The sequence below is a fragment of the Lepisosteus oculatus genome, chromosome 24 (assembly GCF_040954835.1).
Source record: "Lepisosteus oculatus isolate fLepOcu1 chromosome 24, fLepOcu1.hap2, whole genome shotgun sequence".
NCBI classification, from domain to species: domain Eukaryota; kingdom Metazoa; phylum Chordata; class Actinopteri; order Semionotiformes; family Lepisosteidae; genus Lepisosteus; species Lepisosteus oculatus.
In genome coordinates this window covers 16,033,616-16,060,395 of record NC_090719.1, presented here as the reverse complement: position 1 = coordinate 16,060,395, position 26,780 = coordinate 16,033,616, and the positions used below count along the sequence as shown (strand labels likewise).

Genomic DNA, 26,780 nt, shown 5'->3' with positions numbered 1-26,780 from the left:
CAATCCCAACCTGTGCTCAGTGTCCCACCTCCACACCCCCACTGTTTCCAATTCAACACAACTGCTTCCAATGACTAAACTAGCACTTACCACCTCATCTGTTAATCAGATGAGATTTGGATAATTAATGGACTACAATCAACCATAAAGAACTTTCCCACCACTATTAATCCATTAGTTATCTCAAACTAAAAAGGAAATTAACCTTTATTTAAAATAAGACAAGACTGGAGGAACAAAATTACTTGACCATGTGTTCAGCTTGGGAAGACTAGAGAAAGGTATGATATCTGAAACATACTTGAAGTAAAGCAGAAATATTAACCAGTACAGACAATTCTTTCCATATGACTTAATTACATGCAGCACTTTATGGTCCCAGGAACTAGCATGGAAACTGCTGAGCAAGAGACTTTAAGGCAGAGGTCTTAAGTCTGAAAAATTCCTTATCTGGAGCAAGCACAGCACTACCCATTGATTTAAACCAGTTTTAAACTGATACAATGCATGTAAAACCAAAAGATTCAAGCAGGAGGTGTCCATTCGCCTTAAGCTCACATCTCCTACCACTATATGGGTACAGAGTAACAGATTCCACTCTTAGACTCCATCACAGATAAGTACAACTGACACCCCTGCATGTTGTCACACTAAGTCCTTCTGGACCCAAGGCCTGCTCATCCCTTCTGACAGCAGAGATCCTGAAATGGAGAGAAGGATTTAGTCCAAGTCCTCAGCACTTTTCAGAAATACTAAGGAAGCTCAACCCCAAATCCAGGATCGCGCTGAACTTGCAAAATGTTCAGTATAGCACCTGCCCAGGACAAGCTAACAGGGAAACAATGTAGAGAGCAGAGAAAACCGCCCAGTCCAGGGCTCTTTCCACAAGGAAAAGATCCAGTGCAGTTCCTCTCCCTTGAAGAGAGCAGTTCCTGTGCCGACACCCATCAAGAGAACCTGGCTGACATGCCATCTCCTCAGAGCCTCAACCAGTAAGGAGTCTGCAGTGTGCCAAGTCACGGTTGTACTGCAGTGTATCCAATGTGATTTACTTACATGTGTGCACCCATGAAATAAAATCCCATACAATGCAGTAATTCAGTCTTTGAGTCAGAATGGCAGCCAGTTCAGTGCATGACGGTGTAGGAGAGCTTCAACCAAGCAGGGAACAAACCCAGAAAGAAAGCCAAAAAGGTTTAACACATTAAAAACCATGTCATTTGCCACCAGAAGATATCCAAGAGGGGGGGTTGGGTGAGTGAAACCCACCTTGTCTCCAGGCACAGTGTCTTTCTAGACACTACCCTTCCATCTCCTCCAAGATCCATGGGCATCCAGGAAACTTGAGGACAGCTTGCACCTCTTCACTTTCCCCACTGTTCAAAGCAGAGGACTTCCATACTCACAAATGGACAACCGGTCACAAAGCTGGTATCCTTTTAGCCAGCCAGTGAGCTCCCTCTGAACAGGATTCACCAATCTTGTTTCTCCACACTGGATTAATCTTGCCAGGGATTGGGAAACACTGATCATTGTACTAAAATCAATTAACAATCCACACCAAAAGATCTTGACCTACACCTCCCCTTTACGTACCTTCAAACTCACCTTTACCTTGGCCACAAGAGTGCACTTGAGTTAAGAGCAATAATTGGATCAGCATTAAAGACTCTGGCTGACTGGATTACTGACCAGTATTTTCTGCAAACTGCCCATCACAGAGCAGCCAAGGTCAGGGATTCAGGCAATAGTTGAAATAGACACAGCCTTCCGCTTCCTCAACATTCTTCCTTTGACACGGCAGACGTCCAGGGAAACTGGATCCTTTTGCAATATTCATTAACGGTTGTCAACAGCTCACTAGAATAAACATGTAGCACCAAACAACAACAATGAATCAAATTCAGTGCATCCAACTCAACTCCACCCCAATCCTGATGGATCACGGATCCTAACCCTCAATGCTGGATCCTTACTGGCTGAAAGAAAAAAAAAAAAACAAATCCTTGTCCTGCTCACCCAGGACATAGATGCCCTTGCTTCTCTTCCTTGACATTAGCTTGCAAACTTCTGAGGCAAGAGATTAGAATTCTTCAACTTGCTTCCCCGTGCCACACAAATACTCAGATCTTTAGGTCAATTTACAGAAGACTAACATTCCTAAAGTAAAGGGGAAAAATAGTTAATGGAAGATATTTTTCCCCATCTGGACATAGGGTACATACAAGTACATCTAATGCACACCTAAATAAAACTACCAGTACTTCTACATAAAAACAGTAACAAGTTTACAGTACAGAGAATTGACAGAGATTTCAAAGTTGTATACCCAAACAAATAGTGGTGGACAATGCTTTAAGAAAATGCCTCAACACACAAAGAAAGAGGTGCAGTAAGTTTGCATTTACTACAAAAAGAGCAGAAAGTCCCCCCCCCCCCACCTCCAAAAAAATAATTAGGTTCCACAGCAGTACAAAACCAAAAACATTAACCAGCTTCAGTACCAACAGCAGCAGCCTTGACTGGAGTTCCATAAGAGGGGAACGGTTTGATTTTTAACACTTAAAGTTGATTTCAGCCTTCCAGCTACAGCATGCTCTATACCATTAGGGAGATTACAGCTTGTACATATGCAGAACAAGCCATTGGTAAAACTAAGCTTAACATTCCCTAATCAAGTCATTCAAGTATTCTAAGAGGTGTAAAAATAGAAATAGTTTACTACCATAGTATCTTGTATGGTCACAGGTCAATACACAGGAGCCAGGGAAAAATATGCAGTATAAAACCAGTTTAAACAGGAGCACAAACAATGAAGTCCTCCAGCACAAGTAAGTTTCCATACTGCTCTCTCTCCCTTCTCACAAGAGAATACATACCACTTCAATCACCTAGAAACTCATACCTCCCCTTTCTGCACTAAACCTCTGACAGCATGGCTTTTAGTGCAGATAATGGGGAAAAATACAGCCTCACTGGGCTAAATCAGGAAGTCCACCTTACACTAGACTGGAGCATAGGTTTCCCCATTTTTTAATTTAATTCAGTTCAGAATTTCAGTCAATGTTAGATTTATTTACATGTGTGCACCCATGAAATAAATCTCACATACTGTGAATCTATTTTTCACTGGTACCCTTAGCAAAATAATTTAGCCAGATCTTTCCCTGTGCTTGCACAACACTTTCAGTATTGGACTTCCATTCCTAATTTACCACTTCATTTAAGTTAAAAAACAAAGAACCCCAGCAACTACAACTAAACAAAGGCTGTAAAATCAGGGACCCCTCCTGCCTGGAACAGTCAGTTATAGCTCAACCAGCCAGGTGGCTCAGGTGCTCCTAGAAACAGCCACCCCAAGGCTGGTGTGCAGAGTGGCAGTCAGAACAGAAAGCCACTCCTACCTTTGAAGGAGGATCAAGCAATGTCAAGCCCAGAGCTGCCCCACACACAGTCACCCCGGTCTCTACTCCTGGGTGGTAGAGAACTCACTGAGCAGCTCTGACAGGGTCCCCTAACAGCTGTTGTCTTGGTTTAGTAACTAAGAACTCCTCAAGCAGATCTTCACTGAAGAGAAAGCATCCTGTCTACAGTGTACCACATCTGCACATTCCTGGCAAATAAAGGTCATCCCTCTAGGAGCAAAGGCCTAGTCAACCCTTCCAACAGCAGAACCTGAAGTAGAGATTTAGATTTGATCCTCTTCACTTTGAAACAGTAAGAATTTTTACTCCCAGTACCAGTTTAGTACTATACATGTCAGTATATAGTACAGCACCCAGAAGATAAGAAAACCTACACCTCAAATTAAACCAACACTCAAACATGATAGAAAAATCACCAGAAGTCTTCCAAAACTAACACTAAGCCAATTCTTAAGGGTAAAAATAAATAAATAAAAAAAACAGGATACAAGAGTGAAACTCACCTCCTCCTAGACACTACCTTTACAACTGCTCAAGATCCATGGGCATCCAGAATATTCAAGGATTGCTTGCAGCACCTCTTCACCTTCCACTGTTAAAACCACAAGACTTCAATATGCACAGGTGGGCATCAACAGGTCACACAGTGGGTATCCTTTTAGCCAGCCAGTGAGCTTCCTCTGAACAATTCTCCAAGCGGTGTCTCCATACTGTGCATTGAGATGGCCAGGGATTGAGAAGCTCCGAGTACTGCAGTGTAGTTTAACTCACAGACAATCAGAACCACTGCTGAACAGCCTTATAAAAAGCTGGTCTGTGCAGTTTCCACACACCGTTCCAACAAAATCTCATCTGGAAACTCCACCAGCATCCTCTCCTCAAGTGAATGTGCTCATTGTCACCATCTGCCTCTCAGAACAGCACCTGAAGGAGACAAGGGCAGCAAAACACTGATGGCCACCCCACTGCCACAGAGAGGGGACCAGAACAAGTGCCATACAGACTTCTCCCAGCCTTAAGAGCTCACCCCGCACTGACCTGCATCTCCAGTTTTCTACAGTCCAGCAGAGACTGGAACATCAGCATGTTGGACAGAGAAGGGTCTTCCCTGATGTCCCAGTGAAACTGTCAAGTCAGGATATAAAGCCTTTCCTGTTGCCAGTTTGAGCTCTACAAAGAGATCACAGTATTTACCAACAAGAGTTTCATACACTAAAACAAAATGTATAAGTGTTGGGGAAAACTAAAAATTGTCTAAACCAAAAGCAAATAGAGACTTCACACTAATCTTAACTTCACTCCATACTCTCAAGTATTGACACTTCTTAAAGTTTTTAAAAACACATCTTTGCAAAAGCTTTACAATTCTTCAACAACTCCTGGTTAAAAAAAGCATAGCAAAATAATTTACCTTATATAATATGACATTAAAAACCAACAACCACCACTCTAATAACATAAAGCCTCTCTTTTACCTGCTGTAGTAAGAGACAAAGAGAGCCAGACACCCACCCTCCTGGGCTGCCTTGTTATAAGCCTCATGATGACCTCACGGCTGTAGCTAATTCACCAGGGGCCAATCCCAACGGCTCCTCAAAGGGCCACTACCAAACCCCCAACGCTCCTAATACAACACACACCTGCTTCCAACGACCAAACAAGCATTAGCCAGCTAACCTATTGATCTCTCATCCCAAAGCCAAATTAATTTCCAAATGACTACCAAGAACACTTGTTAAATAGCACCCTGCTCCTGTTATTCAATTAGTTGCAGTTTCTTAGTGATTAAACCACCTTTTTATCCCTTCAAATTTCACTCATAAATGGTGAAAAGTGACTTGAAGCCAAACTGCAAATTATTCAAGATCCTTAAAATGTCCTTAATATAATTTCAAATGTTCAAAGTGTATATATATATCCACACTGTATATCACATATATAAACACAACATGTTTGGTTGTGTAACAAAACATAACTGCAACCTTGATATTAACTTAACATAAAATTTTATTTGGTCAAAACCATCACTAATCACACAGAAAAAAAACACAAGAAAAAATAACACTCCTACACTCCTGAGGAAAAAAAAACATTAATTAAAAAAGTTAATTTATTTGACAAATGAACATGGTGGGAGTACAATAAGTAATGGTTGGGCTCTTAAATTTCACATTTATATCTGCAGATGACTAGAAACTCATCTCTCCTACATATGTGTGTGTTTACAAGGCTGTTTTTTTATTCAGTTCAGTTTATTTGTTATATACACAAGTACAATTAAATCCTTATTCACATGTATGGTCCTATAAAAAGACATTAAGGAACACCCCTTTTAACTGTGGGTTAAACCTGTTTCACAGCCACTACGACTGTCACCTGTGGATGCTTTGCTCCTCTGTTTTTGCTACATTCCAAAGGGGAGGTGCCAGCCCTGCTCAGGGTATAAAACAGATTACTCCCTTTGCTCCTGTTTCCATTCAGTGGTTCAGAACAGGGGTGAGTACAGGCTGCTCTGTGGGGTAGAATATGTTCTTGAGATTTGCTTTAAGTTTACAGGGCTGAACTAGTTGGCTTTTCACTTTCCCGGGTTAAAGGGGACTACCACTCCTGGACTGGAGCAGCAAGTGTTTGTATTGTTGCTAAATACTGATTTAAATGACTTTTTACAAGGTTGTTTAATCAAACACTTGATTATGACCATTTAGTTTGCATTCCTATAATAGTATAATCATTATATTTCATAGGTAAAATATAACTAGTATACTTTTCTTGATTACCTGGTAGAAAGCAGCTGAGCTGCATGAAGCCATTTCTGGTGGACTATTGATACTGTAGGTGGGTACCTGCATCAGCATGCGCAGTCTGCAAAGGAACAAGTAATATGCGTATTCCATGCTGAAAAGAGAAGAAAGAAAACACATTTCAACTGTGAAGCCTTCTTTTTGTTTCCAATTGATTTTGGCTTTTTTTTTTGCTTGGAAAACTGGTTTTACTCAGGTTTCTTGTGGAGGTGCCAGCCCAGCTTAAGGTGTAAAAAGTCACTGCTCCTGTGTTCATTCAGCATTTATAAAGTGGTGACATCTGGCTGTTTTTGGGACAAGCCTCTTTGTCAAGTGCTGTTTTTCTCTAGTTGACTTTTTTAATGAGTGGGGGCTCTTAGATTCGTTCACTTGGCTGGTTCTAGTAAACTGACTGGAGTGCCTGTTCCTGATGGAAAGGTCAGGATACTGTGAGCTGGGTAGGTACACTGTAGCAGTGTCCATTTTCCTTCATGTGGAATCCTTCTGTTAAGCTATGACACTTTCCACCTGCCCACCAAAGTGAGGGTTTCCCAGTTTATTGAAAATAACTTTTCCTGAATCTTGGGAAACAATTCCAGTGGCTCTTAACTCTAGAGAAGTGGTTCCCAATCCTGTTCCTGTTGACCTTGTTTCAGCTCAGCCCTTAGTTACACAATCAAACCCTTCATTGACTTTGGTTTGTTCCCTGCTCTTACTCATGTTGGAGATTTAAAGTAATATATTGTAAGTTAAATAAAGTCCCAAAGGTGTGCAGGTCAGGTTTTCCATGTTTTTTTTAAAGAATTGGCACCTAATGAGCAGTGTTAACCAGAGCTGCTGTCCTTGTCCTTCATTTCCCAGCTGGAATGAACCAGGGTTTGGGAAGGAGGACCCGTGGACCCCTGTGAAGTGTGATCCTGAGAACAGGAGGTGCTGTACTCCTGCCATTGTGGGAGTCCCAAACAGTGCTTAGCCACATCACGGAGGCAGACGCCTTGGGTTCTTTCAATAAAGGGCTGGGTAATATGCTTATGTGATTACACAAAAGCTATATAACCAAAATAACTGATTTGTCATTTTCCTTAATTGAACAACCATAAAATACAGATATAGGTGTACCTCTACCCTTGAGAAGGATAGACTATGGCTTTGACTACTAAACTTCAAATGGCCTATCAATAGTATCACTTTTCCTTACCTCATGTACAGCATCAAACCCTGGGAGGTGGTTCATCTTCAGTGCTTCTGTCATTTTTGCAAAACGTGATGCAGAGCTTTCTTCCTGGTGCACACTGTTCTTTAGTAACACTTGCATCTCGTGTAGAGCATGGAAAAGGTGAGTAAATGTACTAGTTTCCCTGAATCACAGATTCAACTGCACAGGTTATAACTGTCATACAGTTTACAACACATACTAGTTTGTGCCAAGTTTTGAACTATAATGGCATTTTAAGTGATTGATTCATCAATGGTGTAGTTTTTTAATCTGTTACTATTGTCTTTTTTTCCATAGGCAAGTGTACTATTCTAGGTTTATAAAAGTTATAAATCTTACCATCTTACTTGGGTGCAGCATGTAACACTGCAAGTGTTAATCCAAGGGCTCAGTACTGCAATTAAACTGGGGGGGAAGTGGAGGTGGACGCTGGACACATTCCTACTGGAATAGTGCTCTATAGGCAATATTAAAATTATCTTCCAGTTTTAAGGCTCAGCAGTGGAAACCAATCTATTGTTCACTTTGCAATTAACTCTTTCTTGTTCCTATACAACCAACAAATGTGGACAGCTTCCTCCTCAAGCACTTACTAGTTTAAAACATGAATTTTTAGCTGCTGTGGTACTAGTAATACATACCTACTACCTGCAACTACAACCAGCATGTGGTGGCGGTGCCAGATGAGATATAAAGTGTCACAAGTAGAAGTTCACACCCATGTCTTCTCAGGATATAATCTGGAGTTTAACTGTCTGCCTATGCATGCTACAAGCCACCAGTCCTTTAAAATGGTAACCGTATCATTGGTTAAATGTTTGTTTTGTTTATACAGTTAACTGACTGTTTTAGAAAAGAAGCTTTTCCATTGCCTTTCCAGTCTGACCTTACCAGAATCTCACTACTCTTTACAAAATCCACAAGGTGGCCAAGATCAATATTGTCTTCTGGATCTGTAGCAGCTTCACATGTGCACCTCAATGAAGGCTGACATCAGTAAGGAGGAATTGAGACCCAGTTTAATTACTGCAGTTTAATTTAGATCTCCTGTACCTATTGGGTGGAAGAAAAGTGATTTTTTTTGTGGAAGTGATTTCAAAAGCTAGGGCAAAGCCCACAGAGCTCAACCAATCGTTGACAATGTGGCAACTGCTTTACCTCAAATGTTTGTCTTCAGAGTACAAAAAAGTATGAGAAAGCAGTTGGGGGAAAAAATACTCAACTCCACTTACATATTAAAATGTACCTTCTTCCACTGTTCTCTTTTGCCCAGTCCCACACAACCTTCCTTAAAATACAGGAGAAATGGTTTTGCTCAGAATGTTCATGACTAGACTAACCTATCAAGTTTAAGTTGTTTTCTGATAGCAGTAGGTTTTGCACCATGAAATTTGAAAATGCTAGATGTAAGTAGGTTACCTTTTTTCAGAGAGAAGTAATGTATTTAAACATATTGTGAATTTTAAACATACAATTAAAGAGTGTGTTTGCATTAAAGCTTAATTAAAAATATTATGTACGATAGCTTATGTAAAAAGCAAACAAAATATTCAAAAGTGGATGACTGTAAAAATTAAGGTACAACAGAGTTCCTCACGTATTCAAGCCTGGGTTCAATTTTAACTTGGCAATATCACTCTACACTGCATCTCCTGTTCCAGTTTGCTCTTTCTCCAGGCCTTCACTCTGCACTACAGCTCCCAGTTCCAAACCTGCACTCCAGTCTGCACTGTGGTTCCTGGCCTTCGCCCTGGAGCTCTGGCCTATTTTCTGCTGGTTCTCTTGCCTGAGTTTCCAATCTACGTTGGGAGGCAGCCTTCATCCTCTAGGACCCCAGGGCTCCTCTAGTGCAGGCACATTTCATTCTTATGTCAATGTAAACCATCCAATAAAATTAGCAGGTCTCAACCAACAGACTCACAAGTAAACCAGAATGAACAGTGGAAGAAGAGTATTGAGTGAGCTATCATGATCCTCACTGCCTACTCAACCATAAGACAAATCTCTTAATGAGCACTAGGACTGGCTAAAGAAATTACTGTTGTTAATAAGGTCCAAATTATAATTGCTAGACTTGGACTATGCAGAAACTGATTTAAAAAAATTGAAGTGATTGTCCAAAATTTGAGGTTCCAGAGGCTTCACTTCTGCTCAAAGTGACTGGGGTGAGACTTTACTGAGAACCCTGGGCAGTAGCTGTGGTTTTAGAGCAAAGCCATGAAAATACAGCTGGATGCTTCATTCACACATCCTGCTATACCATGGTAAAACCAGAAGGCATTAGCTCATGCTGAAGGATCTATAACTAGTAAGATGACAGAATATTGTAGGACATTTTTGCCTTGTTGTTTGGAGGTAATGCAGTAAAATTCCTGTGAAATCTGTAACAAACACTCCCAGTTTATCTGGTGTTTATCCACCCCTCAACTCTTCCTTCTCCTCAGCCTTGATCCCCTAGACATGTTTAAAACCAATAAACATGCTACCACTGTAGGTGGTACTCAGTCTTAAGGTGTGTTATACAAGGTTACAAGAAAAATATGTTTACAAGTCCAATTGAATTATCAAGAGTGTGAAAGTTAGATAAGAGTTTTAACTGCAGTTTTGTCTTTAAACTTGAAGGTATCATAATAATAATAATAATAAACTTTATTTTATATAGCGCCTTTAAAGGTGGCTTCTCAAAGCGCTTTACAGGATGACAATAACAATAAATAAGAAGACTACAACAATAAATAAGAAAATTTCACAAGACAGGACACAATTATAATTACAACAATACAACAATAACAATAGAGGAGACCGTGGAAGATGGTATTAAGAAGAGCAGAGGGGTGAAGAATGGAAGCAGTTAAGTAAAGGCTTTTCTGAAAAGGAGGGTTTTGAGTCTGGATTTGAAGGAGTTTAGAGAAGGTGACTCTCTAATATCCTTGGGCAAGGAGTTCCAGAGCTTGGGGGCATAGCAGGAGAAGGCCCTGTCGCCCATACAATGTAGACGGGCTTGGGGGACAGTAAGGAGGGCAGAATTTGAAGAGCGGAGGTTGCGAGGTGGGGAGTAGGGCGATAAAAGTTCAGACAGGTATTGAGGTGCCAAGCCATGTAAAGCCTTGTAGGTGAGCATGAGGATTTTAAAGTCTACGCGGAATTTGACCGGAAGCCAGTGCAAGGACTCCAGGATAGGAGTAATGTGAACATTTGCACTAGATCTGGTCAGGATTCTGGCTGCTGAATTTTGGACATACTGCAGCTTGTTCAGAGTAGATTTAGATACCCCAGGGAGCAGAGCATTGCAGTAGTCAATTCGAGAGAATACAAATATGTTGATCAGCTTTTCAGCCACAGTTAATGATAGCATAGGGCGTAGTCTTGCGATATTTCTAAGGTGAAAAAAAGATGTTTTGACAGTATGCTGTACATGTGGGTCGAATGTTAAGCCAGAATCGAATATAACCCCAAGGTTTTTCAATTTTGATTGGAGCTCAAGTACAGAGCCATCTACAGACAGGGTTACAGGACTGGCTTTACGAAGTTGATGGGGGGTACCAATAAGCATGACTTCAGTCTTGTCACAGTTAAGATGAAGGAAGTTTTGAGTCATCCAAATTTTTATGTCAGAGATGCAATTAGATAGAATAGAGACAGCCACATCAGTGTCGGGTTTGGTATGGATGTATATTTGAGTATCGTCAGCGTAAAAATGAAAGCTGAGGCCATGTGATCTTAAAAGCTGACCAAGTGGGAACATGTAAATGCTGAAGAGCAAGGGGCCCAGTATTGAGCCCTGAGGGACACCAGACTTGACAAGACCAATTTCAGACCTGTACCCATTGAGAGAGACAAAGTGACAGCGATCAGTGAGGTAAGACTTAAACCATTTGAGGGCAGTGTCAGAGACTCCAAACACAGTCTCGAGACGAGAAAGCAAGATGTTATGGTCAACAGTGTCAAAGGCAGCACTGAGATCAAGAAGGATGAGTATGGAAAGAGAACCAGAATCAGAAGCTATTAGGAGATCGTTGGTGACTTTGACTAGGGCGGTTTCTGTGCTGTGAAGTTGACGGAAGCCAGATTGGAGGGGTTCGAAAAGGTTGTTTGTCATGAGGTGGTTATGTAACTGAAGTGTGACAGCACGTTCTAGAATTTTAGAGAGAAAGGGTAAGTTGGAGATGGGGCGAAAGTTGTTAAGATTGTCGAGAGCCATGTTAGGCTTCTTTGGCACTGGGGTAATAGCAGCAGTTTTGAGGACCGTTGGTACAATGCCGGTGCTCAAGGATTCATGTATTATATTGAGGACAATGGGACAGAGAGAAGAGAAACAGGACTGGAATAAAGTGGTGGGAATGGGATCTAAAATAGATGTGGTGGGTTTCATGCGCGTAACTAGTTTGTTTAGGGATGCTGAGTCAAGAAGAGAGAAGCTGGAGAGACGGGAACCAGAGAAGTTGGATGAGGAGGGAGGAGGTGTGGAAATTATATCCGTAGTGGAGAGAATGGAGAGAATCATCTCTGGAACAGAAGGTACTATGCTCACTGACCTCCTGGGACCATCAGGACTACACACCAGTGGGAAAGCATTTTGGCACAAACAGGCATTCAAAGGGTCTGAAAAAAGGCATCATAGTATTTCCAAGAGTAACTTGGATAATCACCATCATGGCCTGCCTGCACCACCCAAAAAGACAATTTTTCCTGTTCAAACAAGTTTGCCTACTTGTGCCACTGTAAAATCCTGGGAAGGTTATTCCGAAAGGAGCAGCTCTCCCCCTGTACTGTTCTACTTAGTTATGCAGGACTGAGGCTACAAATCAGCACAATAAAAACTAAGTCAAGACCTGGCTGTGCCTTCTTGTTTCATTAAAGATGGACACAAGTAGGCAGGTTTCACATGCAAAAGAGCACAACCAATGAACAAGGTTCTGGACTTTAAATCATGCACTATGTACAACCAGAATTAGTCCTGAAGTGTGTAGAAGAACAATAAAAAAATAAATATGACACTGAGGACAGTAATGGAACAGCACAATCGTGTTCCTCAGGAGAACCTCAGATGGCTTTAGATAGATAGATACTTTATTGATCCCGTGAGGGAAATTGCAGTGCAACAGCAGCTTAACACAGCCACAGTGTAACGAATTACATAATAATAGTACAATACAAGAGTTACTCACAGTCCGGACACAGAAAGAACAAACTAGAACAGAACAGTACACAGAAAAACCGTATCACACATCTGAATATAAATATAGATGTAATGCACAGGTCCCTGGCATATATTGCACAAAAAACCGTTGTAAACGGGGAAAAAGAAAGAGAACAGATCACTGTCAATGTTGCCTCTGCCCAGACGCAAGGTAGATGTGTTGTACAGTCTTATGGCAGAAGGCAAGAACGACCTCCTGTAGCGCTCCCTGTTGCACCGTGGATGAATCAGTCTATTGCTGAACGTGCTCTTCATTTCTGCAAGCCTGTCATAGAGGGGATGGGAGAAGTTGTCCATGATGGCCTCCATTTTGGACATCATTCTCCTCTCAGCCACTACCTCCAAGGGGTCCAGGTCAGACCCAATGACAGAGCTTGTTCAGCCTTTTAGAATCCACTGCTCTAATCCCAGAGCCCCAGCACACCACTGCGTAGAAAATGGCACTCGCTACCACCGACTGATAGAACATATGTAGCATCTTACTTCACATAATTCAGAAATGTATATACTTGAAAAATAATTGGTACTGTTTCATCACCAACTTACAAATCCTTTTTGCAATCAATTTCAGTGCGTCTCTTATACCAGCCACACGAGACAATGAATCACTAAGTGGATGTTAAAGTTTAATTTATCCCATATTCCTTCTTCCTTATATTTTTCCACTTTTTGCACAAATTCAGGTAATTATCTTTTCTTGAATTTCCTGGAAACTAGTTAAAGAGATCAAAAGCTCTTGGGATCCTAAGAGGTGACCACTGCATTTAAACTTGAAAGTTTTTAATACCATAAACCGATATTGCACTAACCGGGAGCATTTCCAAATCCTACATGAAAAACAGACAGCTCTCCTCTTTCCAACACAAGCACAAGTCTGTTACAGATGGCTGCATTAGACTGTTTCCCACACATCAAATGCACTCTGTGCAGAAAATTAAATTGCTTAAGTTGATGATGTACAGAAATAGACACTGTGTACAGTACATCTTTCCAGACCCTATTCCGCTGTTCAGCCAGATCCTTCTCCCAGATAAACTCAATCGCATGACATGCTGATGTTCCAGAGATCCTGTTAATTCAATATAGTTGACAGGCTACATGTGTATAAGTTTTAAGTACACCTGTGAGCTTCTCCTCGATTCTGACGCTTTTAAAGTGTGAAGAGTGTTTTAAGAGCTGCACTGTGAGCTGCAAATCAGTTTTTGTTTGATTACATTTTTCATCAAATACACTCTGCTGAAAATTAAATTGCAGACGCTTATGATGAGCAGAAATAGACACTTTGTAATTCAACATAGTTAACGGGCTACATGTTTATAAGTTTTAAAGATCCCCGTAAAAGCTTCTCCTCAATTCTAACAATTAGGTGAAGAGTATTTTTACAAACTAAAGTCCTTGCTGTTACAGTAAATTGGAATTCCTCATTTGTAAAATGGGTTGATTGGAAAAGCAAATGTGGATGCTGCCGAATAAATATTGTATAACTAATAAGGTTAAGGAGGTTTCATACAAAATAATTAATCATACTTACCCAGTTGAGACCCTTGTTGTCCAGCGATTTAAAATTGAGATAAGTGATAAATGTGTTTTATTGTGACATTAGTAACTTTTCTATATTTATTTTGGTTATGTCCCATGGTTAAACCTTTCTGGACTAAGTTGCAAATTATATTAAAAAATAGACCAATATTTATATTTGCTTTGAAGAAATAGATGGCATGTTCAATCTCAGCCCCATCGAAAACGATACAAAAATATCGTTTGTAACTTTATTAGAATGGCACATTATCATGTACACAAAATGAAATAGTCTGGGAAAAATCCTATGTTTGAGCATTTTAATATGGATGTAAAGGAGAATCTGCAGACTGTTTCAAATTGTAAAAATATGAAAGCGGTGCAGACTTCAATTTGTTTCACCTTTTTATAATTTGTATTTATTTTATAATATGTACCCCTGTGATGCTTTTGTCTTGAAATGTTATCTGTACTCTTGTTTGTATTGTGTTCGATAATGCTTACATATTTTTTAAAATGAACTATTAATAAATAAAATTTAAGAACTAAAAACTATTAAACTTACATTCTGTTAACGGTATTTTCAATTTAAAAAGTTTTGAAGGTGAAATTTTGCTTAATGGCCACAAGGTGGCGCCATTGCACTATTTCTGTAAGAATCAAAATGTATTTTTCCAGTTTAATTCCACGGATCGGCCAACAGAGGGGGCACTTCTCCTACTGCTTCTATTGAATTCATAATAATTGCTTTCACTTATATCGCGCTTTTCTTTACGGAAAGATGTGATGAATTATGGAAAATGAAGCCTGTGCACTGTGGATTTGAAAACTATTTTAAGTTTCATGATGGATGAATTATGAGAAAATGTTACATTGTCTGGTGGTATTTGCAATATTCTCAAAATATACAACAGAGCGACATCTTAATCTCACACAACAAATATTAGAAGATCCTTCTTTTATACCTAAAAGCTTTCAGATGTTGAACAATTAAAATATTGCTTGCAGGAATCCAATTACTGTTATGAACTTTTTACAAGCTAATTGTCTGATTTAATTTTAATCTTATGATATTATGCATAATGGTAATGTACCATTGTTGTATTTTATTATTGTCATGTATGTTTTATGTTTAAGGTTTTGATGAAAACAACAAATTAGCTTCAGGACACTAAAGATGAATTAAATTATAAAGTAGATAATTAAATCATAGTATTGCAACCATATTTACTGGCAACCACACTGTCTAATTTTGGTGCTGCTCTTAATCTTGTCAGTTGGGTTGCTGATTTCCTTACAGACAGAACTCAGGGCCTAAGAGTCAACCATACTTCGTCTCAAGCTGCATTCTTGCACAAATGCTTCCCAAGGATCTATATTATCTTCCTTTCTCTTTGTTCAGTATACAATTTGTACGTTATTACCAGTCAAGTAAGACACATTTGCAGACAACTGTTATTAGTTTCTTGCAGGCAGATGTGTAGGGTCATGGGCCAACTAGAGAAGATTTTGCCACCTGGTGCAAACAAAACTACTCCAAGTAAGTTCACTGTCAGCTCAGCTCAGCTCTGGGCATCAGTGTGGTGGACTGTGCTGTAAGAGTGCCTTCACTGTCAGGCCCCACTCGGATCAAGAGAACACAGCAGCACAGGGACACACTGACACAGCCCAGCCAGCTGCATGACCTGCACCAGGCGTAGATGGACTCCAAACAGCCACGAATGCCAAAGAGCCCTAAAGACAAACTTCAAACAAAATAAACTACATTTCAAAACTCAAAGAAGGCTCCACAGCCAAAACATTGTTTTCTTTCGTCTCTTTATAGCAGGGAATAAACCCATTACTTGATCCCTTACATTTCAAAACGCTCTGTATCAAACCAACAAATCGTTCATAAATTTAAACCATGTTTTTGAGAAACTAGCCTTAAAATCAAAATGACTACATTCATATGAAACACACTCAGAAACAATATCAAATGGTTTGATACAGAGTGCAGAAACAACTGAAGAGAACTACCAGAACTAAAACAACACCACACCACTCTGAACTGCGCCTCAGATACTGCGAGATGGTTGGACACTACATGCACACCCTAAAGAAGATAAGCACATACACAAACAGACAACTCTCAGACCATGAAAGAACTGTGGCCAAGACACAGTCAACAACACCTGACCCAACTGCAGCTCAGACCTGCAGCAAAGCCTGCTCAAACTCCTCAACCTTGTCCTGACGCCCGGCTGTTTCCCTGAGGCCGGGAATCAAGGACTGATCACGCCTGTCTGTAAGAATGGAGACAGACTCGACCCCAACAGGTACCGAGGCTTCAGTGTGAACAGTAATCTGGGGAAGGAACTCTGTCGTATCTTGAATATCTGATAACCGGCCCTCCTTACTGAGCACAATGTCCTGCATTAGAGTCCGACTGGCTTCCTACCAAACCGCCACACATCCCATAACATTCACACCTGGGCTCCGATGGCCCATCTGGACCCAGAACAGCAGAGCCTGGCACCGCTGGAGCAGCACTGTCACACCTGGGCACTGCCAGCCCATCTGGACCCAGAACAGCAGAGCCTGGCACTGCCACACCTGGGCACTGCCAGCCCATCTGGACCCAGAACAGCAGAGCCTGGCACTGCTGGAGCAGGACTGTCACACCTGGGCACTGCCAGTCAATCTGGACCCAGAACAGCAGAGCCTGGCACTACTGGAGCAGGACTGTCACACCTGGGCACTGCCAGCCCATCTGGACCCAGAACAGCCTGGCACTGCTGGAGCAGGACTGTCACACCTGGGCACTGCCAGCCCATCTGGACCCAGAACAGCAGAGCCTGGCACTGCTGGAGCAGGACTGTCAGACCTGGACACTGATAGCCCTTCTGCGTGAGACCAGAGTCATTGGTTCCCAGAACAGATCCAGATCTCAGGAAAACAGTTACAACTTCACAGTGAACAACAACACTTTGAAACACATACTTCTAACAGACAATCAGTTCATCTGGGAGTTTTCCTGGCAGTGAAGTCACTGAAGGAGAAGGCACACAGGGCTTTCCATGGCAGTAAAAAGAGGCTCTACAACATCAGTCCCCCAAATACAATTGGCTCTGAATATTCAAAAGTGCAATCGAACCCTTTACCCTATACTGCAGTGAAGTGTGGGATCCCCTCAGTGAGCAAGATTACACTAAATGGGACAAACAGCCTGTAGATACTCCATCCAAAAGAGTAAAAACATCCTCCAAACTGGAATGCTACAGAATCCTAAACAGATGATCCACACAATAAACACTAGCTGGATATTTGACCAGGCTAAGAAACAGCAAAGAGATACAGACCCTGTCAAGTACAGGTTCAGAGACACAATCAGGCCAGAGCAACTGGCTGACAAAGACCCGAATGTCCAGAGAGGACAGGCTGTGCTCCCATTGCCGAAAGAAAAAAAGGAAAGAGAGATACACTTTCTGCCGCACGGTGAGAAATATTCTGGAACAAGACTAACATTATTCACCAATAAAACAGATCATATCGCAAACCTGTCAGAATCAGAACAATGTCGAGTCCTGCTGGGAGAGAAATAATACAGTGTGTGATCTCCTGTCCCCAGCCTGAGGAACAGACAGTGAGCCTGTCTCTCAATAATAATAATACAGTGTGTGATCTCCTGTCCCCAGCCTGAGGAACAGTGAGCCTGTCTCTCAATAATAATAATAATCCAATGTGTGATCTCCTGTCCCAGCCTGAGGAACAGTGAGCCTGTCTCTCAATAATAATAATACAGTGTGTGATCTCCTGTCTCAGCCTGAGGAACAGACAGTGAGCCTGTCTCTCAATAATAATAATAATAATACAGTGTGTGATCTCCTGTCCCAGCCTGAGGAACAGACAGTGAGCCTGTCTCTCAATAATAATAATACAGTGCGTGATCTCCTGTCCCAGCCTGAGGAACAGACAGTGAGCCTGTCTCTCAATAATAATAATACAGTGTGTGATCTCCTGTCCCAGCCTGAGGAACAGACAGTGAGCCTGTCTCTCAATAATAATAATACAGTGTGTGATCTCCTGTCTCAGCCTGAGGAACAGACAGTGAGCCTGTCTCTCAATAATAATAATAATACAGTGTGTGATCTCCTGTCCCAGCCTGAGGAACAGACAGTGAGCCTGTCTCTCAATAATAATAATACAGTGTGTGATCTCCTGTCCCAGCCTGAGGAACAGACAGTGAGCCTGTCTCTCACTAATAATAATACAGTGTGTGATCTCCTGTCCCAGCCTGAGGAACAGATAGTGAGCCTGTCTCTCACTAATAATAATACAGTGTGTGATCTCCTGTCCCAGCCTGAGGAACAGACAGTGAGCCTGTCTCTCAATAATAATAATAATAATAATAATAATAATAATAATAATAATAATAATAATAATAATACAGTGTGTGATCTCCTGTCCCAGCCTGAGGAACAGACAGTGAGCCTGTCTCTCAATAATAATAATCCAGTGTGTGATCTACTGTCCCAGCCTGAGGAACAGAGAGTGAGCCCGTCTCTCAATAATAATACAGTGTGTGATCTCCTGTCCAAGCCTGAGGAACAGTGAGTCTGTCTCTCAATAATAATAATACAGTGTGTGATCTCAACAGATGACTCTTGGGCATGTGCCTGTGTGTTGTTAGTTTGTGTGCTTTTCTATATATTGCCTGCTGCCGTGAAACACATCCACCTCGGGGATAATGAAGACTCCCTCTCTCAAGAAAACACAATGCATCTGAAAATGACTTTTCTACAAATGTTTTCACTCCTCTGGTGTCAAAGTACGGCATCTGCAGGAAGGGGCGACTTGTCCATCCATCGTCCAGCAGGCCCACTCTACAGCACATTAGACAGATGCCTGTGAAATCAGCACCTTCAGGCTGCTTTACAAATATATTATGTAATACAATGCGTATTTTTACGGTCACGTTAACTTGCACTGTTAGTGTGTGTTGTGAGTTCTGGTGTGAATGAAACATGGCTGCTGTGATCAAATAACATTCAGAGAAACTCCAGCTCTCAGTGTTTAAGAATATTAAACCTTTACTGACCACAGTGGTGTTGAAAGCGAAGCTCCACTAATGTCTGTCAGGAGCTCCTCAGAGCCTCAGCTGCAGAGACCGGCCTGGAGACGCCCATCCTTCTGACTTGAAACCTGACAGGTGATGAACAGGAAAGGTTTTTACTCGTGTGTCGGGACACCTGGAGTGACGGACTGGTTGGCATTGCAGCCCTGGCTTTCTCCTCAACTGGGATACGATCAGGTGGGGATTTTGTTTTCCTGGGGGTTTAAGTGGTGCACCTTGACTTGCAAATTCGTTTTTACTTTATGACAGTTTTTTTTAGTTGTTTTAAAGAACTTACTGTTTTGATTAGATGCATCAGATATTGTGACTCTGCTTTTAGCTTCCCATTCCTTCCAAACAAAGGGTCTTCTGTTGTAGAGAACAGCACAGCATATCCAAAGCGAAGCGGGAGGGGACTGCAGTCCAGAGAAACCTTTAATTTTACAAAGAATGGAGGCAATTTCACACCACTGGTTGTGCCAGAGGGTCCTCAGTGGAAGAGATACCAGGGTCCCCAGCACTGCTGTCACCTCTTCTTTACTCCTCCTATGCTAACAACTGTGTATCTACTGCTGTGAAAGGAATCAAGTCTGCAGATGATCCCACCGGAATAAAAACAAAATCTGTAGAGGAAGGAGGTCACTGTTTTAATCAACTCCAAACAGACAGCACCCCAGGAACAAGACCCATGAGAACAGGGGCAGAGTATGCAGACTCCATACAGACAGCACCCCAGGAAACCAGACCCATGAGAACAGGGGCAGAGCATGCAGACTCCACACAGACAGCACCCCAGGACACCAGACCCATGAGAACAGGGGCAGAGCATGCAGACTCCACACAGACAGCACCCCAGGAACCAGACCCATGAGAACACAGGCAGAGCATGCAGACTCCACACAGACAGCACCCCAGCACACCAGTCCCATGCGAACAGGGGCAGAGCATGCAGACTCCACACAGACAGCACCCCAGGACACCAGACCCATGATAACAGGGGCAGAGCATGCAGACTCCACACAGACAGCACCCCAGGACACCAGACCCATGATAACAGGGGCAGAGCATGCAGACTCCACCCCAGGAAACCAGACCCATGAGAACAGGGGGCAGAGCATGCAGACTCCACACAGACAGCACCCCAGGAAACTGAACCCATGAGAACAGGGGCAGAGCAGGCAGACTCCACACAGACAGCACCCCAGGAAACCAGACCCATCACAACGGAGCAGAGCATGCAGACTCCACACAGACAGCACCCCAGGAACAGGACCCATGAGAACAGGAGCAGAGCATGCAGACTCCACACAGACAGCACCCCAGAAAACCAGACCCATGAGAACAGGGGCAGAGCATACAGACTCCACACAGACAGAACCCCAGGACACCAGACCCATGATTACAGGGGCAGAGCATGCAGACTCCACACAGACAGCACCCCAGGACACCAGACCCATGATTACAGGGGCAGAGCATGCAGACTCCACACAGACAGTACCCCAGGAAACTGAACCTATGAGAACAGGGGCATAGCATGCAGACTCCAAACAGACAGCACCCCAGGACACCAGACCCATGATTACGGGGCAAAGCATGCAGACGCCACACAGACAGCACCCCAGAAAACCAGACCAATGAGAACAGGGGCAGAGCATGCAGACTCCACACAGACAGTACCCCGGGACACCAGACCCATGAGAACAGGGGCAGAGCATGCAGACTCCACACAGACAGCACCCCGGGACACCAGACCCATGAGAACTGAGGCAGAGCATGCAGACTCCACACAGACAGCAGCCCAGGACACCAGACCCATGAGAACAGGGGCAGAGCATGCAGACTCCACACAGACAGCACCCCAGGAACCAGACCCATGAGAACACAGGCAGAGCATGCAGACTCCACACAGACAGCACCCCAGCACACCAGTCCCATGCGAACAGGGGCAGAGCATGCAGACTCCACACAGACAGCACCCCAGGACGCCAGACCCATGATAACAGGGGCAGAGCATGCAGACTCCACACAGACAGCACCCCAGGACACCAGACCCATGATAACAGGGGCAGAGCATGCAGACTCCACACAGACAGCACCCCAGGAAACCAGACCAATGAGAACAGGGGCAGAGCATGCAGACTCCACCCCAGGAAACCAGACCCATGAGAACAGGGGGCAGAGCATGCAGACTCCACACAGACAGCACCCCAGGAAACTGAACCCATGAGAACAGGGGCAGAGCAGGCAGACTCCACACAGACAGCACCCCAGGAAACCAGACCAATGAGAACAGGGGCAGAGCATGCAGACTCCACCCCAGGAAACCAGACCCATGAAAACAGGGGGCAGAGCATGCAGACTCCACACAGACAGCACCCCAGGAAACTGAACCCATGAAACAGGGGCAGAGCATGCAGACTCCACACAGACAGCACCCCAGGAACAGGACCCATGAGAACAGGAGCAGAGCATGCAGACTCCACACAGACAGCACCCCAGAAAACCAGACCCATGAGAACAGGGGCAGAGCATACAGACTCCACACACACAGCACCCCAGGAAACCAGACCCATGAGAACAGGGGCAGAGCATGCAGACTCCACACAGACAGAACCCCAGGACACCAGACCCATGATTACAGGGGCAGAGCATGCAGACTCCACACAGACAGCACCCCAGGACACCAGACCCATGATTACAGGGGCAGAGCATGCAGACTCCACACAGACAGTACCCCAGGAAACTGAACCTATGAGAACAGGGGCATAGGATGCAGACTCCAAACAGACAGCACCCCAGGACACCAGACCCATGATTACGGGGCAAAGCATGCAGACGCCACACAGACAGCACCCCAGAAAACCAGACCAATGAGAACAGGGGCAGAGCATGCAGACTCCACACAGACAGTACCCCGGGACACCAGACCCATGAGAACAGGGGCAGAGCATGCAGACTCCACACAGACAGCACCCCGGGACACCAGACCCATGAGAACTGAGGCAGAGCATGCAGACTCCACACAGACAGCAGCCCAGGACACCAGACCCATGAGAACAGGGGCAGAGCATGCAGACTCCACACAGACAGCACCCCAGGAACCAGACCCATGAGAACACAGGCAGAGCATGCAGACTCCACACAGACAGCACCCCAGCACACCAGTCCCATGCGAACAGGGGCAGAGCATGCAGACTCCACACAGACAGCACCCCAGGACACCAGACCCATGATAACAGGGGCAGAGCATGCAGACTCCACACAGACAGCACCCCAGGACACCAGACCCATGATAACAGGGGCAGAGCATGCAGACTCCACACAGACAGCACCCCAGGAAACCAGACCAATGAGAACAGGGGCAGAGCATGCAGACTCCACCCCAGGAAACCAGACCCATGAGAACAGGGGGCAGAGCATGCAGACTCCACACAGACAGCACCCCAGGAAACTGAACCCATGAGAACAGGGGCAGAGCAGGCAGACTCCACACAGACAGCACCCCAGGAAACCAGACCAATGAGAACAGGGGCAGAGCATGCAGACTCCACCCCAGGAAACCAGACCCATGAAAACAGGGGGCAGAGCATGCAGACTCCACACAGACAGCACCCCAGGAAACTGAACCCATGAGAACAGGGGCAGAGCATGCAGACTCCACACAGACAGCACCCCAGGAACAGGACCCATGAGAACAGGAGCAGAGCATGCAGACTCCACACAGACAGCACCCCAGAAAACCAGACCCATGAGAACAGGGGCAGAGCATACAGACTCCACACACACAGCACCCCAGGAAACCAGACCCATGAGAACAGGGGCAGAGCATGCAGACTCCACACAGACAGAACCCCAGGACACCAGACCCATGATTACAGGGGCAGAGCATGCAGACTCCACACAGACAGCACCCCAGGACACCAGACCCATGATTACAGGGGCAGAGCATGCAGACTCCACACAGACAGTACCCCAGGAAACTGAACCTATGAGAACAGGGGCATAGGATGCAGACTCCAAACAGACAGCACCCCAGGACACCAGAACCATGATTACGGGGCAAAGCATGCAGACGCCACACAGACAGCACCCCAGAAAACCAGACCAATGAGAACAGGGGCAGAGCATGCAGACTCCACACAGACAGTACCCCGGGACACCAGACCCATGAGAACAGGGGCAGAGCATGCAGACTCCACACAGACAGCACCCCGGGACACCAGACCCATGAGAACTGGGGCAGAGCATGCAGACTCCACACAGACAGCACCCCAGGAAACCAGACCCCTGAAAACAGGGGCAGAGCATGCAGACTCCACACAGACAGCACCCCAGGAAACCAGACCAATGAGAACAGGGGCAGAGCATGCAGACTCCACACAGACAGTACCCCGGGACATCAGACCCATGAGAACAGGGGCAGAGCATGCAGACTCCACCCCAGGAAACCAGACAAATGAGAACAGGGGGCAGAGCATGCAGACTCCACACAGACAGCACCCCAGGAAACTGAACCCATGAGAACAGGGGCAGAGCAGGCAGACTCCACACAGACAGCACCCCAGGAAACCAGACCCATGGCAACGGGGCAGAGCATGCAGACTCCACACAGACAGCACCCCAGGAACAGGACCCATGACAACAGGGGCAGAGCATGCAGACTCCACACAGACAGCACCCCAGGAAACCAGACCCATGAGAACAGGAGCAGAGTATGCAGACTCCACACAGACGGCACCCCAGGACACCAGACCCATGATTACAGGGGCAGAGCATGCAGACTCCACACAGACAGCACCCCAGGACACCAGACCCATGATTACAGGGGCAGAGCATGCAGACTCCACACAGACAGCACCCCAGGACACCAGACCCATGATTACAGGGGCAGAGCATGCGAACTCCACACAGACGGCACCCCAGGACACCAGACCCATGATTACAGGGGCAGAGCATGCAGACTCCACACAGACAGCACCCCAGGACACCAGACCCATGATTACAGGGGCAGAGCATGCAGACTCCACACAGACAGTATCCCGGGACACCAGACCCATGAGAACTGGGGCAGAGCATGCAGACTCCACACAGACAGCACCCCAGGAAACCAGACCCCTGAAAACAGGGGCAGAGCATGCAGACTCCACACAGACAGCACCCCAGGAAACCAGACCAATGAGAACAGGGGCAGAGCATGCAGACTCCACACAGACAGTACCCCGGGACATCAGACCCATGAGAACAGGGGCAGAGCATGCAGACTCCACCCCAGGAAACCAGACAAATGAGAACAGGGGGCAGAGCATGCAGACTCCACACAGACAGCACCCCAGGAAACTGAACCCATGAGAACAGGGGCAGAGCAGGCAGACTCCACACAGACAGCACCCCAGGAAACCAGACCCATGGCAACGGGGCAGAGCATGCAGACTCCACACAGACAGCACCCCAGGAACAGGACCCATGACAACAGGGGCAGAGCATGCAGACTCCACACAGACAGCACCCCAGGAAACCAGACCCATGAGAACAGGAGCAGAGTATGCAGACTCCACACAGACGGCACCCCAGGACACCAGACCCATGATTACAGGGGCAGAGCATGCAGACTCCACACAGACAGCACCCCAGGACACCAGACCCATGATTACAGGGGCAGAGCATGCAGACTCCACACAGACAGCACCCCAGGACACCAGACCCATGATTACAGGGGCAGAGCATGCGAACTCCACACAGACGGCACCCCAGGACACCAGACCCATGATTACAGGGGCAGAGCATGCAGACTCCACACAGACAGCACCCCAGGACACCAGACCCATGATTACAGGGGCAGAGCATGCAGACTCCACACAGACAGTATCCCAGGAAACTGAACCCATGAGAACTGGGGAAGAGCATGCAGACTCCACACAGACAGCACCCCAGGAAACCAGACCCATGACAACGAGGCAGAGCATGCAGACTCCACACAGACAGCACCCCAGGAAACCAGACCCATGAGAACAGGGGCAGAGCATGCAGACTCCACACAGACAGCACCCCAGGAAACTGAACCCATGAGAACAGGGGCAGAGCATGCAGACTCCACACAGACAGCACCCCAGGACACCAGACCCATGAGAACAGGGGCAGAGTATGCAGACTCCACACAGACAACACCACAGGAACTAAATCCAGGCTCCCAGCGCTGCCACCCACTGCGCCGCCGTCTCTCACCTTTTCACCTTTTCACCTCCACCTGCAGATCATGCCCAGTGAGCCCAGCGGTGTGAGGCTGGTGTCCAGCGCTGATGTGTCCCTGATAGTCCTGTCCCACAGCCTGCGAGTCACCGTTTCTTCCACAAAATACTCCAGCCAGCGCTTTTTAGACTAAGGTTTCTTAAATTTCTGTTTTTCTCGCAGATTAGATTAAAAAAGCCGCCTGTTGACCTGCTGGAGGTCAGACCCGCCCCGGCAACAACTACTGCAGCTCCGTTGCCCCGGCAACCACGTTTTATTTAACAAAGTAAAATAAACACAGGAGAAAAGTTTGCAAACAAGACAAGAGAGCTCAGAAACCCACAGACACGACGGCAGTGGGTTTTGTTTCTGTGTCCAGTTGATAAACCAGGCAGAACGAGCGCTGCAAACACACTAGAGTACACATAACACAATCAGGGGTACACAAGACTCCTGCTTTTTACACAAACAGGTTCAACAGGTCAATAAAGAGCAGGTCGGCACAGCTGTCATGATGTCTCATTTACAAAGAGTCTGAAGATTTGCTCGTCTCTTCCCAGAGCAGCTTCACTCCGGAGAGCAAGAAAGAGCTCCTGCCGAGTCCGTCTTGTAAGACAGACATAGAAATCCGCGACACGGTAAATACACTGACATTGTATAATTAATTCTGATGCTCAATCAAATCTGCGGAACACGTTCGGAGCGCAGTCCAGAGCACTATAAAGACTACATTTCCCACAAGCCCTGTGGCGACTTCCTTTTGACGTAATCGATTCGCGTCTTTTTATTTTTAATTATAACAACAATACATGCCATAAAAACAAGAATACATATAACACAGAGTATAGTCAGGGGTACATACGATAATACATGTACATGTTATGGAAAAAGATTAAACAAGTAATCTTGTTTAATAGTAAACAAAAGCAGATGAGGTCCGTACATGTTTCAAATTGTCTGTACAGACGCATTTACATCCGTTTTCAAGTGTTCAAACATGGGTCTCCTCTCACAGCATTTCGTTAATTATTATGAAGTATCATATTTTTTTAAATACAAACGATATTTTCATATTACTTTCAATAGGTTTAAAATGTAGTATTATTTAACTTCTTTAAAAGTAATGTCAATATTAGTTTCCTTCTTTACGTTATCTTTCAGAGCTGCTGTCACAAACGTCACAGTTATCATCTGTATTGATTTTCAATCTCTGCACAACGAGGATCTGTACGGAGGCGCTATTGGACTCGCCGCCATAGACTCGTGTATCTCTGTCTCCGCCCAGTGGACATTTCTCGAAAGTGCAGTTCTTTTTAACTTT

General features: G+C 44.8%; 2 long non-coding RNA genes across 5 annotated transcripts in view; one reads left to right on the top strand and one right to left on the bottom strand.

Annotated features, from left to right (window-relative positions):
- LOC138224981 (uncharacterized) overlaps positions 1-26,780 on the bottom strand; it is a 43,667-nt gene that overhangs the window by 8,375 nt on the left and 8,512 nt on the right. The window contains exons 2-8 of one of the 2 annotated variants that reach the window (XR_011183509.1): positions 19,533-19,667; positions 19,220-19,323; positions 6,203-6,320; positions 4,464-4,595; positions 3,929-4,349; positions 2,020-2,160; positions 1,693-1,860 (exon numbers count right to left, since the gene is read on the bottom strand). This is a non-coding gene — a long non-coding RNA (uncharacterized lncRNA). The remainder of the gene's footprint in view (positions 1-1,692; positions 1,861-2,019; positions 2,161-3,928; positions 4,350-4,463; positions 4,596-6,202; positions 6,321-19,219; positions 19,324-19,532; positions 19,668-26,780) is intronic. The other variant, XR_011183510.1, reaches the window with a different exon arrangement.
- On the top strand, positions 7,135-9,209 carry LOC138224980 (uncharacterized). Of its 3 annotated transcripts, none has more exons than XR_011183508.1 (3): positions 7,135-7,225; positions 7,415-7,541; positions 9,099-9,209. It is a non-coding gene; the product is annotated as an uncharacterized lncRNA (long non-coding RNA). The 3 variants fall into 3 exon arrangements; XR_011183507.1 differs by having other exon boundaries at positions 9,083-9,209; XR_011183506.1 differs by lacking the exon at positions 9,099-9,209 and adding an exon at positions 8,154-8,186.